General features: G+C 41.0%; 1 long non-coding RNA gene across 2 annotated transcripts in view; it reads left to right on the forward strand.

Annotated features, from left to right (window-relative positions):
* Positions 1–14,307, forward strand: part of LOC109273538 (uncharacterized) — a 59,635-nt gene that overhangs the window by 14,352 nt on the left and 30,976 nt on the right. Inside the window, exons 3-6 of one of the 2 annotated variants that reach the window (XR_002083118.2) lie at positions 7,714–7,820; positions 9,863–9,980; positions 11,285–11,431; positions 12,767–12,878. This is a non-coding gene — a long non-coding RNA (uncharacterized LOC109273538). The remainder of the gene's footprint in view (positions 1–7,713; positions 7,821–9,862; positions 9,981–11,284; positions 11,432–12,766; positions 12,879–14,307) is intronic. The other variant, XR_008423884.1, reaches the window with a different exon arrangement.

Consider the following 14,307-nt stretch of genomic DNA (forward strand, 5'->3'; position numbering starts at 1 on the left):
TATATTCTTTAATGCTACACTCCCAAGGGTTTATTTGGACTTTTTTTCTGGTTTAATTAGCTTATTCATTTTAATTAGAGTACAGTGCAACATTTACATGGTGTTTAATCTGAAAGCTAATCCTGTTTTCTTAAAAGATTAAGTACAGTAATAAATATAAAATAATGGTGGCTGTATCTCATAGGACTGGTACTTTGGCTACATGAACATCTTCTACTGGAAATTGAAGAGACATAGATTTTCTCTAGTATTCTTTCGTTAAGACATAAATGCCACAAGAATGGTTTTCGAACTAATTAAGAGCTTCCACAAAAGCCAGATTCCTACCCTGCCCCCTGACTCATGGATGGTCATACTTTTTGGATTTGAGGAGGAACTCCCATCTTACAGCCTGTATTCGTGTGTTTAAGCTTTTCTTTCATGCCCCCGCTGAAATTCTCCCCTCTCATGCCCAGTGCATCAGTGCATCCTGATGAAGGAATCAGACCTTTTTATAGAGACAAGCATGTTTGGCACTGGCATTCTTCCCCAGCCCAGCTCCTGCCTTTGCCTTTGGCAAATTCGTCACCCATGTGCGCAACCTGTATAGTGAGCACCCTGTCCCTCAGTTCCTTGACCTCCACATCGATAATGACTTTCTCTTCCACTCGGAAGTCACTCATTTCCATGGTCACACTCTAGACTCGCCATGGCCATAGACTGCACTGCTTTGAAGTCCCTTACTCAAACGTGCTACTCTTCAACCCCTACTCCTTCTCCTTCCTGCTTCTGCTACAGCAGTACGTGGCTAAGACTTCTAGTCCATCAACTTCTCCACTTCCTCCTATCTTTAGTTTCTTCCCAATCTGCTTAAATTTCATGGTCATTTCAACCTCTTTCTTGCAAAGGCCGTTGGTCCCCTTGCCTGACTCATTCCGTAATAAAACTATATTGGATGACCCCAGTCATTCACTCACCTTCCCGGTGTCCATTCCCAAACAAAATCTTTCCCATCACTGTTCAAATGTGCGTTTGTATCCCCTGCTTAAAAGAGCTCTCCCTTAGCTTCACCTTCTCATCAATGGCCTCTTTCATAGTGAAGAGTCCGAGAAGACTTGTACATACATAATTATTTCACTTCCTCACTTCTTATCTGCTCTCTGTCCAGTTCCAATTTGGTTTCACCCTCACCTCCCCACCAAAATTCATCTTACTAAGGTTGTCAATCACTTTCATGTTATCAAATTTAATTGACACTTTTTAGTCTGCAGACCATCCTACCTCACAGCAGCATTTGTCAGAACTGTCAATTACTGCCATTTTGAAACACTTTTTCTTTTGGCTTCAGCAACACATTTAACTTCTACTCCCTCCTTTCTTTCCAACTCTATTTTGGGAGCTTCTCCTCTTCTTCTCTCCGAACTCTATGTAGAATATCTCAGAAATTGGTCCCGGGCTCTCTTTTTTTCTCAGATTCTTGAGAAATTTCATTCAAAAGATCCTAAAGATCAAAAGACCCATCTATTTGGAAAACACAAGTCCACAGAAAGACTTGTACATAAATGTTCGTAGCAGCTTCGTTCACAGTAGCCCCAAACTGGAAACAACCCCAAAGTCCATCAATGGGTAAATGGATAAACAAATGTGTTATTTATATAATGGAATACTACTCAGCAACAAAAAAGAATGAAAAACTGCCACACACACCATGGATGAGTCTCAAATGCATTATGCTAAGTAAAAGAAGGCTGAATAAAGAGTATATACTAGATGATTCCATTTATTTAAAATTTTAGAGAATGCAAGCTGATCTGTAGTGACAGAAAGCCAATCAGCATTGCTTGAGGCTGTGGGCAGAGGGAGGGATGGACTGCAAAAGAGCATAGGGAAACCTTTTGGGGTGATGGAAATGTTTTGTATCTTTATTGTGCAGTGGTTTCATAGAGGTATACAGTAGTCAAAACTCAGGAAATTGAGCACATTAAATAGATGCAATTTGTTATAAGTTATACCTCAATAAGGTTGACTAAAATCTATCTGCTGACAAGGCTTGCATTTCTGTCTATAAACACAGATCTCTCTTATGAGCTTCAGACTGTGGATCCAAGTATTCATGTGATATCATAATTTTTATATTTCATAGGCATTTCAGACTCAAGTATAAACCTGAACCCCCCAGGGTGCCTGGTTAGCTCAGTCAGTTAAGCGTTCAACTCATGATTTCAGCTCAGGTCATGATCTCACAGTTCACGAAATTGAGCCCTGTGTCATACTATCAGTGTGGAACCTGCTTGGGATTCTCTCTTTCCCTCACTCTCTGCCCTTCCCCTGCTCATGTGCTCTTTCTCTCTCCCAAAATTAATAAATGAACTTGGAAAAAAAGTAAAATAAAACTGAACTCTGGATTTATTCTCCCACAGGCTTCCCCACCAACACCTAGATAAATTGCTATCTTAAGGAGACCTCAAAATACAGTGGCTTAAATTAAATAGGATTTTATTTCTGTCTCCTAGGACAATCTAGAGATAGGGGAACCATTGCCTGTAGTGTGACTCTACCTTCCTAATCCCAAGACTCCATTTCCGGTTCTAAGCGTGCTCCAGTTCTCTTCCTGTCCCAGCCAGCAAGGGCAGGGAAAGGGTCAAAGAAACACTTGCACGTTTCTTTTTCAGAGGCATAACTTAGAAGTGTCAAATGGCCATACTTCACAACAAAGGAGGTTGGGAAACATTATCTTTATGAGATTATATATATGTTCAGCTAAAATTTTATTTCTGTGGTAGAGGGCAGAACTAATGTCAAGAAACAGCTTCTGGCTTCCTTGAGGGCATGTGGAGACCTGGGCAAATATGTTTTTGTGGGACTCCATCTATTTATGCAATTTGATTAAAAATGTGTTGCAAAATCCACGGCCTATGTGAAGTTAAGTGATTTGTTCATGGATATTTAGATATACAATGGGTATAGTATAGAAGAGATACTTACATATTTGTGTATTGTCTAATCAGTGTACATGTCTAAGCATCTCTTTATGTTCTTTATTGTTAATTGCGTTATTCCTGGCTGATTTCATATTTCCCATGCAATAAAAAAGTAGAAATACTGTTATTACAATGACATGGCTTTCCATAACTTTTTGCATTGAAATAGTATACATCTTATTGTTGTGGCAGTAACTAATACCATTTATTTTAATGCTGGTTATATCGCTACTCATGATATGACATCATCTACCTTGCCACCCTTGAATACTGCCTTCCAATGATCTCAGATTGTCCTGTGCTTCCTTGATGACTACAAATGTAAGTCTTACCCAGAGTATGTGGGAAAAGGCAGTTATTTTCTTGTAGTTTAAAATTTGTCATTCTTAAATTTATGGCATAAATGTGGAACAACACATCTTCCAACCATGCCTTTTCTTGAACTCTTCAGGTTGGAATCACTGCATTCATAGAATGTGATCTCTTACAGTGTTGACTGCATGTCTGTAGGGCACAGGGATGAAGGATCCATGGGCAGAGAGGAGCAGTCTATTTGCAAAAGGAATGTCCGTTCTTCATCCAGCACAGTTTAAGATTGACCTGAGACAGTATGGTATCACCACATCCATTGAGGGCAAGAGAAGACATTGCCTGGAAGGGTGTATTGACATTGGGGAGCAATGGTCTTGAAAGCCCTCAGAGGGGATACACACTCCTCTGGCCTTGAGATGTCTTTTTTTCCCGCCCTCCTTGGTGCAGGCCCTGGGATGCAGGCTGCTTTCCTCTGCAAAAGCAACCAGCAGCCACATTTCACCCTGCTGTTCTTTTCTCCAGAAGATAGCTATAGAGTGAGATATGGTGTTCTTAACCTACTGACTCCCAGCTGACTTTGAGTTTAAGCATCCAGTACCCTTAATGAGAAAGGTATGGGATAACAAGAGGAAGGTGTAAGCTTTCAGAAAAAAGTTGCTGAGTTCTCATGGTCATGGTTCCTAGGATAGATACTGTTCCTTTAGAGTACTGTAACTGGAAGGACTTTTGGACTATTACTCTCAGTTTTAATTTCTTTTTTTTTTTTTTAAATTAATTTATTTTGAGAGAGACAGAGACAGTGCGAGTGGGGGAGGGGCAGAGAGAGAGGAGACAGAGAATCCCAAGCAGGCTTCGTGCTGCCAGTACAGAGCCCAAAGCAGGGCTTGAACCCATGAAACTGTGAGATCATGACCCGAGATGAAACTAAGAGTCAGACTCAACAGACTGAAACACCCAGGCCCCCGTTAGTTTTAATTTCTAAAATTACTTACTCTTAATTTAATTTCTTTTTTTTTAAATATATGTTTACTTATTTTTTGAGAGAGAGAGACAGAACATGACAGGGGAGGGGCAGAGAGAGATGGAGACACAGAATCTGAAGGAGGCTCCAGGCTCTGAGGTGTCAGCACAGAGCCTGATGCAGGGCTCGAACTCATGAACTGTGAGATCATGGCTTGAGCTGAAGCCAGATGCTTAACTGACTGAGCCACTCAGATGCCCCTCTTAATTTAATTTCTAAAGGTGAAGTTTCTCAAATCACTCTAAACGCAGACGGCTTCTTAGCTTCTTAGGAAGTACTGTCCAGGCCTGGCCAACCAGTCTAGGCAGAATCAAAGTTGTCGTTTTATCTCTAGTGAACAGAGGCCCATAACACCACCTGTCCCTATTTTCTATTGGTGGGTGGCCTTATACAGTTTTTTTTAACTTTTAATTTTTTAATTAAAAAAATTGTAATTCCAGTACAGTTAACATACAGTGTTATGTTAGTTTCCGGTGTACAATATAGTGATTCAACAATTCCATACATCACCCAGTGCCCATCACAACAAGTGTACTCCTTAATCTCCGTCACCTATTTCATCCATTCCCCCCCCCCACCTCCCCTCTGGTAGCTGTCACTGCAATAAGACTGATGAAATCTATTATCTGTTACATTTTATAATCATCATGGGAGAGTGATGATTTACTCCAATTTTAAAGATGAGCAAAACGATATGCAGAAAGATTAAATAATTTTCCAAAGTGTTTCTACCTCTAAAGAACTCAGTGTTTGTATCTCAGTTGTTTTCTGAAAGGGAATAAACACAGTGTATGCATCTGACTCTGATGTCACCTGAGAAACTGGTTTGGAGAAATTTTGATGAGCCAGTGCCAGATTGCTGTCTCATAGGGTACTTGTTCTTGGAGGTTGTAAGCTGCAAGAGGAAATATACCTCCTTAGGAGATTAAGCTGGACACAGCCTGGCCATCTGCTCTCTTGGCAGGGGCTGACATAGGCTGCCTTTATGAATAAGGGAGATGGAGCAGGGCATGTCACCGGCCAACAGTGCTGCTGGCACTGAGGCATGGAGGCAGACAAACTCCTAGTCTGGTTGACTGCTGTCAACATCTTAGAGTCCATGGAGTTGACCTACTGAAAATTGTAGGTCTGGAAGGAAAGGGATGAAGGGGAGTCTTGATTAGCAGTACAGCTCCAATGGTGGAAGGAGACCCTATTTTAGCCAAACGCCTCTGCTGGGTATCATGCTAGGTGCTGCGGTTAGAGCAATAAACAAGAGAGTATAGTGGGATAGCAAGACATTAAGTATACACTGATGCACATAATTATTTGATTACAATTGTGATAAACTCTATGATAAAAAGTAGAGTGTTCTTTGATAGCATATAGTGGGGAGGTCTGAGTCTGGGTGTGGGGTGGGTTTCAGGGAAGTCTTTCCTTGAGAAAGTGACATCTGTAACAAACCCAATGGGTTGTTTGTAGCACACCTTATAGATTGTTTACCAAATATCCAATTTCTGTTTCCTCTTCTTTCCTTAAAGGACTACCATCCTCCATTTTAATTTTTATGTATCCAACTTCCTCTATCCAGCCATGTTCTTCAGGGAAGATGGCCTCAGAATATAGGTCTTGATTGATCTGAGTTAATAATGATTGTTTTGCCATTGATTTGTTTAGGTATGTATTAAGTTAGGTATGTGCTAAATTTAGGTATGTGTTAAGTTAGAGCCTAGAGGCAACCCTTTCTTCCTCTGAATGTTGTCATGTCTGGTGACCTTGAGTGAAGCTTACTTGAGGACAAATCCCACTCACCAAAGGCAGAGCAAGAAGTTGGAAAGAATCTTGGTTCTTAGCTTTCTGAGCTCAATAAATCAACTGTGGAGCACCCCTAGCTTTAGATTTTTTGAAGTGTTTCTCAGTATGTGAACCAGCTGAGTTCGAGTTTCTGTTATTTACACCTCAAAAGATAACAAGAATTATCTAGGTGATGAGTGTGAGTGGGAAGACCACTCCAGACAGAAAAACAAAGCGTGTATGCCCTGAAGTAAAAATGGAAAGTAGTTCCATGTGGCTGAAGAGCAGTGAGCGAGGAGGAGTGGAATAAGATGAAGCTGGAGAGTTGGCAGAGGTCAGATCATGCCACTGTCCTTCTTGGACATTACCTAATAATTTATATTTGAGCTCCTTACAGGCATATCCAGGTTTATAATTCTTTTTTTTAATGACTCCAACAGAATGCTGAATGAATCTTACTTTTACTTCTGTATAGTGGAGAGTGGGAATACTTATATACCTTGATGGTTTACAATATGAATGAAATTCACTTGTAATTGCTCAGTTCTCTAAATTACTTGGCTTATGTAACTATAGCTTGAAGTGGTTTCTATATTGTAGCTCCTGACCTGTTGTCTGGTGGGACTGCCTGAAGGTTACCCAGTCTCAGTGGCCTTGAATTGGATCTTCAACATATAAGCATTTGGGGCAATACTTCAGAGAGTAGTTACTCTGGTTGTGTTTGTTATTATGAAGCTGGAGATATTCAAATTCTTTGGTCTAGGGATCTGAGGGAGAATCTGGGAATTCTAACAAGTAATGATGAATAAGTCCATTGGCTCTTGCAGAAGAGTTCCCTTGTGATCTCAGCAGGTGGGAGAGGCTCAGAGGAGTAGTAGGTCCAAATATATATCTACTGAGGGTACAGGCTCTAAGAAGCTAAATTATTAGACAAGAAACCTGACTGCTCAGCTCAAGCTTGCCCATCGTCTTTGACTTTTCTGCACTTGTGGGGTGTTTGCTTATTTCTTACCAGGCTCCTCTGGCTATCTGCTGGCAGGGGAGCCTTCTCTGGATGTTAGCCTATAAGATTTGGACCCTGGATTCCAAAAGCTCGGGCTTTGGAAGCAGATGCCACCTAACAGCTGTGTGAACTTGAGCACATTATATTTACTCATCTATAAGATGGTAATGATGATAGAACTTAGCTCCTAGAAATGTTGTGAAAATCAAAGCAAGTAATCTATGATGAGGGCTTAGCACAGTGCAGATATTCAGTCTATGATATTAATTACTAAACTCACGATTGCTAGTCATTTCTACCATCAGTATTTGTGGGTTGGGTCCTGATCCTCCAATGAACACAGTATGGAGGACCTTATCACCTCTGCCATTGTCTCGGTTAATACAGTGCCACAATACAACGGTTTACTGAGCTATGTCTTAGGCCCTGTGAAGCAACAACAACAACAACAACAACAACTTCTACAGCTTTCAGTGTTCACAAGCCAGAAGGAATACTTTGGCTTCACCATTTATTTCTCACAGTAAGATCTAATCCAAGAATATGATTGTTATTGTGAGTCTGAATTTTAAAAACTAGGGCTGTAAAAATCTTTTAAAAAGTTTCCTGGTAAAAACAGTATTTTGATTTGCGCTCTTTGATAGATATGTTGAACCACCTAAATCTACAGATTCATTACAAGTGCCACTTCATATTCAGAGAGAGTGATTTTTTTCTCCCTTTATGTGGACCCCTCTGGGATGTCTCCAGCGTAAGTACCGCTCTGAGCAAACCATGCTTTGCAAAGTCAGTTATTTGTTTTACTTCTGCCAGAATATTGAAAGTTTGCCTGGCGAACATTCCCTGAAATCAAAATGACTTATTATCAGGCTTCCTTTGCTTTTGATCCTGCTGCAGGATGGTGTGTTTTCCTAATGATGCAGAATCTCTCGTTAAGTTCAGGAAACAGGATATAAGGATAAGTCAATTGACTCAATTTATGGACATAATAAAACGGTCCCTATTACCTTCAGCAGTCAAGGCAAGACAAGGTGAAACACAGTGTTGTAAAGTTATTATGACAAAATAGTTTAGTATTTACCTGACCAAATAAAGTGAAAATACTGCATTTATTTTTGAAGCGGCATTTCAGACATTATGACCGAAAATTAATAGTGGTAGACGATCATTTATCCTGTCGCACTGGGATATTGCAGAGTTCACTCAAAGCCAGGAATATCTGCTATTAAATCATGGCAAACTAAAAAAAAATTTTTTTGAAGTATTTCCTTGTGTCTGCTCTATGTCTACTGTTGGCCCCACTGAGCCAGTGTTAACAGCTAAGGCATTTCTTTTTCCATCTTGTAATATAATTAAAAACAAATTTAGAAGCAGAATAGATGTTTTGTATGTTAGAGCCCTGTTAGTTTTGGGGAAGGCATTGGCAATGCACACAGCTGTTCCTGACAATTATAAACTCAGAAAAGAAAAAAAGAGAGGACAGAAACCAAATTGACCAAATATGGTTGCTTTTATCTTCCAGTGGGAAGCAAGTCTTTGGGGTGGCCACAGGAAGAATAGATGTATATCAAGTATTTTTAATCTGCTTTACGTTAAAAAACGATGGACATAAGGCTTAAGGGGTATAGAAAGTTTTAAGTAAAGATACCCAAGGGGTACGTAGGATATTAGTAGCTTATGAAAATACTTGAGGTTTGGACTAAATTTCAGTTTACTTCTGGTTTTTAGTTAATTTCTAGACTCTGGAGTCTAAAGTAATTTTGTTTCTAAATTAAAATGGGACTGTGACTCTAAGTTGGGTAAGCAAGACTGTTGACATCGAGCAAACATGAAAAACTCCTAAGTTTTATTTTGAATTAGTAATAATCTGTTTGCATGGGTCTATTGTGAGTTGCAGAGTGACCAGCAATAAGATGCTTCAAGTCTTTGCTAGCTATCACTGGTATTAGGCCTATCCTTGACTATGAAATTGCATCTGGCCATGCTCTCTTCCTTCTCCCCCGCTCTCAATCCATCTTAGCCTGCATGGCTTCGTTTTTAAATTTTTAATTGTTCTATTTGTTCTATCTCCTTCTAACATTCTGCATAATTTATTTTTTATGTTTAGTATTAATTGTTTGCCTTCCCCCACCCCCCCCCCCCTCCACTCTGCCATGTAAAGCCTGGGTCTTTTGTTTTGTTTTGTTTTTCAGTAGGCCGCACGCCCAACGTGAGGTTTGAACTCATGACCCTAAGATCAACAGTCACACCCTACTGACTTAGCCAGCCCTGTACTCCCAAGCCTAGATCTTTGATTTATTCACCAATTTATTTTGAGCATCCAGAGCAATGCCTGGAACATAGTAGGTGCTCAATAAATATTTTTGAGTGACTGAATCATATCCTTCTTTTGCCTAAAACATGATAATAATTTTCATTGGCTTTGTGATAAAGTGTAGCTTCTTTATGTGGCATGTACAATCGAGATCCAGTTTAAATGTCCAAATATATTTCTTTCCACTTTTCTCCTGAATGGTTCCAGCTGTACCAAACTATGGCCTACCTTGCTTGTGGGCTTTTGCACATGCTGATTCTTTTGCTTGGATTTCTCTTTGTCCTCTTCCTGAATAACTGATCAGGTTTTGGGGACTCAGTTTAGATTTTTTTTTTTCCCTAAGAAGCCTTGCCAGGCCTTCCAAGTCTGGGGTAGGAGCCCCTCCTATATATTCTGCCCTTATCATAGCAGGTTTATATGATATTGATTGCCATGGACTAACCATCTTTCTTTTTTCTCCTTTAACTTGTCAACTCTAGGGAGCAAGAGCCAGACCTACCTTGTTCATAGTTTTCTTCATATGAAATGCATTGCTTAGCACCTTGTAGGAGCTTCATTGTATATATGTGGAATCAATGAATCAACATAAAAGGAAGGGTATGTAACTCAGACATCAGCTCTGACCATCCTACTCAGAAAGATCTGTGGAAGACTGGCTCAATGCCCTTGTCTCAGGCATTTTGACTGTTTCTCAGGGCTTATCACCTCCAGCCCCAATTTCCTTTTTGTCCCTTAATTTACGATGGTGCAGTGGTTAAGCATGTGGTCCTGCAGCTCCATCATCTAAGCTAAAATCCTACCCTTGCCATGCTGTGCTGATGATGAGATGAGAGGAATGCAAGAAGAAACTCATCCTCCCTGATCTTCCTTGGGTTGATCATCCTTTCAAGGATAGAATGAAGATTAGCTCTAGAAATGTATCACATTCAGCAGTTGACACCAGATTAAAAAAAAAAAAAAGTGTATCAAAAGGTTTCCCTTCGTTTGAGGAATTCAAGGCATTCTTGTGTTATGTGGGAGGAAATCATGCTTGATCCAATTTCCTGAATGTATTTGTGTGTGGCTCTAGTCTATCCCAAACGGAATATTGTTGACAGTAGAGAGGTATGGAAAGGGGTTCCTGTTATCGGTCAAATGAAGGTATTAAACACAGAAAAAAAGTCCTCCGTGTTATAGTTGAACCCTGTGTATCTTTTTAAAAAATGAACATTTCTGCATTTGTTTATTTATTTGAGAGTGAGAGATAGGGAGAGTGCACGAGGGGGAAGGAAGAGGGGCAAAGGGAGAGAGAGAGAGAGGCTCTTAAGCAGGTTCCACATTCAGCGCGGAGCCCAATGTGGGGCTTGATCCCACGACCCTGGGATCATGACCTGAGACAAAGTCAAGAGTTGGACTCTCAACCGACTGAGCCACCCAGGTGCCCCAACATCTGCATTTAAATTATATTGTGTTTCTTTGTACTGTTAACAATTCATCAGAACTGGATTTTTTTCCTCATCTGAACATAAAATAAAAATTTAAAGAGTATTGGGATGCAAGCTTACATGCACGAACATACAGACATAGGCATACACAAAATTAAAATTGTGTTTGAGGGTATTAGAGTCATGTGCATTCCTGGTTAGACAGTTCCAATTCAGCTGGAGAAAAAAGAAAAGGTTTTGGTCTGTGACGGTTTTACTTTGCAAATTCAGAATGCTAAATGATATCAACACAAAAAGTCTTCTTTGAGCTCTTCTTTTTGTTATGTGAGAACAAATACATATTTTATGAAAAAATAAAAAATAATAAAAAGTATTGTGATGTCAAGCACTTTAACATACATAGCAGAGAAACCGATGTGGGTATTTTGGGTTTCAGAGGACATTTAAATATGACTTTTCATACTTTGTTCTTTACAGATAAAACTTTGGCGTTGATAAAATAAGAGCAACAGCAAATCCCACCCCCGCCGTTTACTGGCCTGTTAACTTCTCTCTGCCTGAATTTCCTCAACTGCTAAGTGGGAAGGATCGTGATAATCACAGCATGTACCTCGAGATACCTTGGTAAGGATTCAATTCATTTGTACTTGGGAAGTACAGAGAGTCTAAGACATAGTAGGTCTCAGTAAGTCTTAGCCCTCCTGATCAACTACATAAACAAGGCTGTTGCATTTAGCAGAGTCTGCAGTGAAGTTTGACAGGTCCCATGGTTACCTCACAGCAGAGAAATGAGGCATCCCTTTTTGGGAAAAGTCCTCTCCTCCCTCCCGCCATCAGGATCTCTCCCCAGTGCACTCTCCAGCAGAGAGCTCTGGCCTTTGGCTCTCTTGCCAGCCCTTCCCTTCCTCCCCTGTGCCTTTGCTTTTCCACGGTCCACACCTCTGCATTTCTCTGTGCCATGGCGGCTGGAAATGCCCCCTTCTTCCCTCTGTCTCTTGCAGCAAACGTAAGCTCTCCTCTGCCTCAGGCGGACTTCCAGACTGGATCGACACCCTCTATGTGCTCATTCCAATGACTGGGCCGTCTCCAGCGTTAGCAGATGCTCATTCTTCCTTGAACACGGCCATTTTCCTTCAGAGGCAGCTGTGGTTTTAAATGGCAGATTGCTTTTCTTCATTACAAGTAGAAGGAAAAAATAACGATAAATACCTTAATGGGTGTGTGTGTGTGTGTGTGTGTGTGTGTGTGTGTGTGTGTGACAAGTAATCACATTGTTTGTGAAGCAGAAAACACTAACCAGTCCCAAGCTTTTGCTTTTAAGTCAATGCAGTACCCTTTTGTGTGAACAGGCCTGGTGGAGGCCTTTTACTCTAGAGAAGCATCCTTTTGCTTTCCTCTCAGAAGTCCTGCCTAAGTGTTGTGTTGGAAGCAGCCACATTAGCAGCGTTGAGCTGCTGCAACATTGTAAATGCCAGCAAATAAAAGTGTCAGCAGCCTGGCTGTGGGAGGCTGGCAGGGCCCGGAGTTTAGTGCTGTTCTGTCCAGATCGGCCTTTCAAAGGGGGCTGGTTCATATCCAGCCCACACGAGTAGTGATTCAAAGTTATTTCCTACTGATGGCTCTTCCTGACCCCAGGAAAAGGTGTTTGGAGTTCTCCAGCCGCAGCCCACCAGGCAGGAGGAGAGCCTAGTCAGCTTGAACCGCCCTCTCTCTGCAAGAGACGGCTCCATTCTAGTTAATTGGTGGCATTTCGAGTGGTTGGTGGAAGCTTCCCTACCCCCGCCTATACTGATAACAGAATTTTTGTATCACTTCTGATGGGACCCATAATCACAGGAAAAATATAAGCAGACTTGTTTTCTTTTCACCACTGGATGTATTTATTTACAAAGAGGGACTTTAAACCACCAGAGACACATATCACTTATGGGTAGTAAAACTCTTCCCCGTGATTCACAGATTTCTCGGGCTGTGCTTCCTGCAACATGGAGGGTCTGTAACAGCACAGTGCTCATAAGGGAACTTCAGCCATGTCTGTCTTGGGCCATCGCACAGATGATTCCTGCATTTGGTGAGTTGGCAAAAGCAAATAGTGTTTTAGGCCTACGGGTACATTTTACATTTGCATTTGAGAGGAAAATGCAGCCTTGGGCCTTGGAATTGACTGTGTAAAAGAAAATGCTTGTTGTGTGTAGTGAATATTCAGTGGCCTGGCTTTCAAAGCTCGTCTGTCCACCGACAGCAGGATCCTGGCTGTCTAGCCAGGAAGGTTTCTCCAAGGTGAGGTCTTAGGAGAGGAGGAAAACAGAGCCCCCTGTTGCCTAACACTCTTTGTAATGGGCATGTTAAAGTCTTGGGAAACCACAGCCAGCCATTTCAAACATGTTTTGAAGGCATGGGAAAATGCCACAGATCATTAATAAATGAAGGAAACAAGCATGATGTCAAATATACAAGTATGATCTTAAACCCTGTGAAACAATGGGTGTTAGACGTACACCAAAATGCCCATGGTTGGTGGCAAGCTTGGGCATCTATTTCAGTCTTGTGTCTATTAATAATATCCAGTTATTTCCAGGCTTTCCATAGTGAGCATATATCACTTTTTAAATCTGCATAAAATAAGTGTTTATTTAAAAAGTAAAGTGTAACACCCTACTCCCATCAGTGATGGTTTTAAAGGTTTTAATTTTACAATGAGGCAAAATCTATTATTACTCTCTTTTATTATTCTCTGTTGGAAGGTAAAATGGCCCCAGCCTACTTTATCCATCTCTTGTGATTACTGTGTCTATGTTCACCTCGAAAATAATGACGTTTTACCTATGCCCTGGGTTAGTGTATTTGTGATAGATGCTAACTTTCAGGGGGCAAGTCAGAACCACTTGGTTTTAGCTTTGATGTGAAAACTTTCATGTTTTCATTTTAGAGCAAAGTGATAAAATTCTGTAAACTAAAATTGCAGCACACACACATACAGCACATATATCTACATATAAACACTTGCCAGCGACGGGGCACATGGGTGGCTCAGTCGGTTAGGTGTCCCGACTTTGGCCTAGGTCATGATCTTGCCGTTCCTGAGTTCGAGCCCCACATCAGTCTCTGTGCTGACAGTGTGGAGTCTGCTTGGGATTCTCCCTCTCCTTCTCTCTCTGCCCCTTCCCTGCTCTCTTTTTCTCTCTCTCTCAAAAATAAATAAATAAACCTAAAAAAAGAAGTTGCATAATGGTGGAAGGTAGACTATGATAAGTTAAAGATGAATATTGTAGGGGCGCCTGGGTGGCTTAGTCAGTTGGGTGTCCAACTTCAGCTCAGGTCATGATCTCACAGTCTGTGAGTGGGAGCCCTGCATTTGGCCCTGTGCTGACAGCTTGGAGCCTGGAGCCTGCTTTGGATTCTCTGTCTCCCTATCTCTCTGCCCCTCCCCCATTCATGCTCTGTCTCTCTTTCTCTGTCAAAAATAAACTTTAAAAAAATTTAAAAATTTGCCACTGTTA

This window comes from Panthera pardus, unplaced genomic scaffold (assembly GCF_024362965.1).
Source record: "Panthera pardus isolate Hobbes unplaced genomic scaffold, ASM2436296v1 HiC_scaffold_10, whole genome shotgun sequence".
In the NCBI taxonomy this organism is placed as follows: domain Eukaryota; kingdom Metazoa; phylum Chordata; class Mammalia; order Carnivora; family Felidae; genus Panthera; species Panthera pardus.